The sequence below is a fragment of the Harpia harpyja genome, chromosome Z, assembly GCF_026419915.1.
Source record: "Harpia harpyja isolate bHarHar1 chromosome Z, bHarHar1 primary haplotype, whole genome shotgun sequence".
In the NCBI taxonomy this organism is placed as follows: Eukaryota; Metazoa; Chordata; class Aves; order Accipitriformes; family Accipitridae; genus Harpia; species Harpia harpyja.
The window spans coordinates 97,851,581-97,857,580 of NC_068969.1; positions in this window are offsets into that span (position 1 = coordinate 97,851,581).

The following is a 6,000-nucleotide window of genomic DNA, read 5'->3' on the forward strand; positions in this document are numbered from 1 at the left end:
AAGGTGTATTAGCATAATGCTGTCATCTCTTCATTGAATTTTGTGGAATCTCATGGAATTTCTTAGTATCTTGGTTGTGCTGATACTCCTTGTTTTTGTAAAATATCTAACTAAAACCTCTGATGATCTGGCACTGAGCCCAAAAGTTATCAGTGGTTCTCCTTTCCTTGTCCTCATTAACAAGGTGGTCATTTCTTTAAAAGGAATCACTGTAAGATGAGGAGCAGCAACATGAATGAAATCTAGCTTCCCTTGGATGTGTGTTTTCGAGGCCCTCGTCCTGCCCTACCTCAGGTTCACCTTCAGCTCCTTCCCACATATCTTACGCAGAAAAGCTCCAGTGCATCCTGTGGCTGATTCAGAACTATGTGTGTCCTGACAAACCAGCCAAACTGTGACTACACTGGCCAGATGGCTGCTGACTCTTCAAATAGAGAAGATGCTAAGTTGGGTCTGTCTTTCACTTGCCGTAAGATATTTAATTGGGCTTCTTTCCTCTTTTTCGCTGCCAATTTTTGATGAACTTGTAAGAACTTAGCATCTTTGAGAACTTTGCACCTCTTTCAAAGTTGACTCAAGTTGGCTGTTGCACTGAAACTGGAGTTGGGAGGCAGACAGGCAGATGGCATAGTTGCATAGGGGTTGTTCCCTTATAAAACCAGGCTAGAAAGGAAGCAGAACAATTCAGAGTTCAAGGAAGTTTTCAGAGTTGCATATATTGAAAGACTGAAATGGACAAACCAGCTACAAGGAAGCAATTAAGTAAAATGATGTTTTGTAGATAACTGAAGAATGAGGAATTAGGTTTTAAAACACATTCTGTGATTGTCAAAGATGCTATTACCACCCTGCTACAGTTTCTCCTCCCTCTCCTCTTCCCTGTGGTCCTCTTAGTCATTCTTTTGTTGTTTTTTTTATTTTTTCCTTTGACCCCCTTTTTTCTTTGCTGTGCTTCAGTTGTAAAGGGAGACCAGGCTTCTGAAAAACCTCCAACCACGTTCACAAACAACTATATCTGAAGGAAAGGACTGTAAGTCAAAGTGGAGTTTGCCTCCTCCTAGAAAGCAGTGACACTGAACAGGAACTACAAATGACTACAGATGACTGTAGAAAACCAGTTCACTCTGATCTGCAGTCCAGTGCTTTGCATCAGAGAGGATAATCCTTGGCTCTAGTGGCTTAAGGAAGAAGTATTATCTTGGTACTGCATTGATGGGAGCAAAAAGGAGCAGATTTTTCAGTGCTGATGTCCATGTTTGGAAAAGTAGTTGAAGTAGGAAAGGAACCTAAACCAGAGTGATTTAGTGATGGGGGATATTTGAGGAAATCAAACCTTTCCATCTTATGAGAAGACTAATAAGCCACAATTATTTTCCTTTACAAAAGAATGACCAAGATCTGGCTTAATGATGGCCTATGGAAGGTTAACAGGTAACATAGGTAACAAAAAAAGGCAGAGTGAAGTTTGATGCTGACTGTAAAGAAATTTAGAAATAACAGGAAACATTTCTGAGTGCCCAGCTTAACTATTGCAAAAAACATACTTGGGAACATCATCGTGCTTTTATCTATTTGGAAGTCTTCAAACTAAGCCTGAAAGTCTTTCTTAAATATGTGTTGCAACCCAAATGTATTAATAGGCCTAAACAGACTTAAAGCTGAAAATTTATGAACTCAAGGATTGAGTCAAGCCTTGTTAAGCAGAAATGCCCTGGTGAAAGAATGAGGTAGAAAAGAAATGCCAGCAGCCAAGCAAAGAGATCCTACCCACCTCATTTTCTCAGGGAAAAGAAAATGAATGGGCTGGCCTGTCTTGATGCCCAAGCACATCCTTCTGGGCACAGCACATGGAGCCTTTCCTTCCTGGCCTCTACTTTTTCCCATCCCAACAATCTCCAGTCTCTGGCTCCAGGAGTGGCGGGTACTGCCTGCATGAATACATGGACTTCTGAGGTGGTGGGATGATCATTAGGCTCTTGCTTATCTCGCACCTGACAGGCTGGTTGGTGCCTAAAGTTCTCCTAAAATAACAAAAGAGCTGTAGTATGCTTTTTACCTCATTGAATTAGGCTATTATATAAGTATTCTGCTAGGCATTTTGGAGTCTAATGGAAAATACCTTAGATTTTAGATGTTGGCCCCAGTGCACCCAAAACGCAGATGTTTTTCTCAAAGTCTAGTGAGGCTTTGGTTTGGGATGGGAGTTGAAGAGTTGGAAGGAAAAAGCAGAGCAGGAAGGGTTGCCTTATACTTCCTTAGGCTTTTGTTAACTAATGCTTTTATTGGAAGAGCCAAGTAACCTTCTGGCTGCAGCCGGTTGCCTGCGCAAAGCCCAGCAAGGGTGGTCGTCACAGTGCCATGCTCCAAGAGCACAGTTCTCCTATGGCCTGATGTGGAGGCACTTTAGGTGCTTGCCCATTTCTAAACAGAGGAAATTAATATTGCTTTTCAAAATACATTTCCTTACCTTAAAGAGTAAAGCAAAGAAATGTCTATGACACTGGAGGAAAATGTTATAACTGTTTTGTCCTGCATTTTCACAGTGTGTATGCAGCTCATGCTCTTGGAAATTGGAGAAAAGCATACTCTGTTCCTCACTTTGGGCTCAGATTCCTAAAAGGCTTGTAATAAGCAGCCATCTGGCTGCTGTTTAGTGTCCTCAATTAAATAAAGAAATAGTCTGAACTGTGTATCCAGAGAACGGGTGTCCATATCATTGGAAATTATCAGAGTAATTGGTAAAGAAGCCAGAATCTCTGGGGCATATGCAGTCTAAGTAACCTTTCCATAATGAATAGACTTAATTTTTTAAACCATTAAACAGTGGAGGGTTTCTAGTTGGTGTTTGTTTTCTTTTTTTTTCAGACAAAAGTGTTGTGAGACTCCCTAAGGTCAAGTTTCCTTTATTGCTGTATTTCTAATATTAAGATCCACATGATCGGTGCTGTATGCCAGTCCTGAGATTCCTAGTCTGGAAATAAATGCGCTTGTCAAATTAAATGAGGTAAAATACAAATAAAACCAAGCTGATTCCTTTTTAAAAAGCTCACGTATCTTTCAACACTGCTATTTTGAATTGTGATAGCTAAACTGTTAGGGTGAAAACAATGCAAATTATTGCAATAGGGAAAATAACAGGGGAAGAACACTGTTAGGTTGCAGCCTAAGAAATAAAAAAGATGAGCCTTTCCCAGGATAAAAATATGCAGTATCTTAATAAGCATGATATGTCAGCAAAATAAAATCAGGTTTGAGAAAATTATTTTAAATCACAGATTGACAATAAAAAATTATTTTAAGCAAGAACAGATTTGCAGTGGGTTTTCTACTTTTCTCTGAGTGGACTTTAACTTAGATTCAGTAATTCAGTAGTTTTATACTTTTTAGAGTCATTAGATGATAATACCATCCCAACAGAAACCTATCTGCAGTTCAATTAGAAAGATAAGCAACTCCAAATGGGGTGTTTTTCAACACCCTGAAATACTCAGATTACATTGCTAATGGCAAGAACTGTACATATTCAGAGCAGAGTATTTATATATTTAGGGGGTTATAGCAGATGTAAGAACCTTAATTTCACTGATAACTTGAAAATGTTTTGAATGTGACCTCTAGTTTTCAAATTTGAAAGGCAGACTAGCTTTCCTCTCTCAACTTCACAGTGAATGATGAATGACACATACTCATGATTAGTTCTGCCTAATATCTCTGTCATGAAACCTACCCCTTTCATTACCCAGAAACTACAGATGGTCACTTGCTTTCACAGAAGAATATAAGCTTCTGTTTCATTCATGCTTACTTCAGTTGAAGTTGGTGTACTAATCACTTTTTAAACAAAAGGGACATTTCCTATTCTAGTATCAATTAAGAGAGCAGAGGATTCAAGGATTCAAGCTTAGCAGTGTGCAGGAATGATAAGGGAAGAAACTCAAATTTTGTCCGTACAGTCCTCACATATCAGTTCAACCCCAAGTATTTTCATGATTTTAACATCATTTGGAAAATGTGTAGATATATGGTTCCTCTGTGATCACTTGCTCTGACAAGGAGGAAATAGATCATAAGAGGTAGCTAAATATGGAGATCAAGATTTTAGAAATCCTGGCTTCTAATCCTAACTGGCACTGATTTAGTCAATGTCTTTAGGTGAAGTGCTTTAGAGGGGGGACCATATTCAGGGCCTAAAAATGAAGGTATCAAAAACCAATGGCTAAATAAACACCTACGCCTTATCTTCTGTTTGCCCCAAATTTCTTGACTCTGAGCAATAATCTTCATCTTCACTGAACTGACACAAAGATTTATATATTCATGTTTTTAAAAGGATTTTGGAGTTCTTTATTTTGAATTAAGCAATGGAATACAGCCATATTCCAGTCTTCGGAAAGTGGGAGACGTGGAAAGTGAATTGCTGCTAATAGGGGAACATAAGAGTGAGAATAGAAACTGGTCTGAAAGCAAAGGTCCCTGCAAGGGACTTATAGCAGACTGGGTTGCAAAGGCAGGTGCACAGGCTCAGCTTTACTGCCTTTGGAACTCGCATTCTCACTGCCTCTCATGCAAACCTCCTGGGTGTGCAGCAGGCAGATGGTCCTGTAGCCTGCAGTGGCACCCACCCCCTCCTTTCCCACCGCAGGGGGAAGAACCCACCTATACCACCCCCCACCCCAACCGTACGGGGTCCCACACCTGCTCATGCCTTTTTCCATCCCTCTCCTTGCCTTGTTCAGCCTGCTAAAATTATACAGCTAACTCTGCCTTTCTCCTCCTTGGTTCAGGCCGCAGAGCTCTCGCCTACAATAGTAACTCCCTCTAATTGAATTTAACTGGTTCAATCTTCCATATATCCAGCTACTCCTATTTCCAGTAATGACTTTTTCAAAGTGTGGTGTAGTCTTGATGGAGTCTCATAGACAGTTCATTGTGCAGATTTTTCAATGCTAAGAGAGAATTCTTGAATACAGGATTAATGTGGGCATTAGAAGCATAATAATAATAGCAACTGGAGGAGGAAGATACCCACATGTGTCTGAATCTGCCCTTCTGGCAATTCTCTGCAATGCCGCCTTCCTTGCAATAAACCCATTCTCTATTCACAGGATACAACCATGCTACAGGCTCAACATGTTTCTTTTCAAAGTGTTTGTGGAAAATGCTGTTTCATTTTGTGCACTGACAAAAAAACCCCCATTTTGCCTGATTGTCATAGACCCTGTCAAGACAAAAAAAGCAGTGGTATTAATGTGAATAAAGCTTGAGCGACCTTGCCTGCAATGTCTCTAACATGCAGAATGACTAACATTCAGGTTTTCTTAGTAACTCCTTTATGTCAACATTTCCTGGCTGCAATAGTCATGGGTTTCTCTTTCATTGAAACATGACAAGTTGGGCAATGTGGCCTCTCGCTGGGCAGTCTGGAAAAATGAGGCTACAAACTGCACTAAATTACAGCTGAATCCAGTGTTGCAGATTCCCTACGTTCTCCACACCCATGTTGTTTTGTTTTCCCTTTTGTTCCACAGGCACCTCTTCTTTTCAATTTTATTTTTCCATGGTCTGATATAGGGTTAAAAAATGGAAGGGAAACACAGGGGGAAAAATCGAGCTTGGAAAACATCAGGAAAAGATCATTGCCCAAGTGCTTAAATAACAAGGCACTCTCAAAGTGCACAAAGAATAAGGTAGTCCTTTTTTTTTTTTTTTCTTAAATTTATTTATTGTATAGGAACTTTGTTGATTTATGTATGAATGATGCAATGACTAAAGATGACTGCCTACATGCTATTCACTTTTTCTGAAACTTGCACCTGTTTGCTGTATTCTGACATAAGACAGGGTGTTAGAAGAGTGTTTGCCTCAATTGTATCTGAAGAGTAAAATTTGAAAAAAGCAACCATCCAACCAATTTTTATAACAGTGGTTCACTTCATATATGCAGTCTGCTAATAAAAATATCAACAACAAAACTCCTGTTGGCTTCTTTGGATTGAGCTG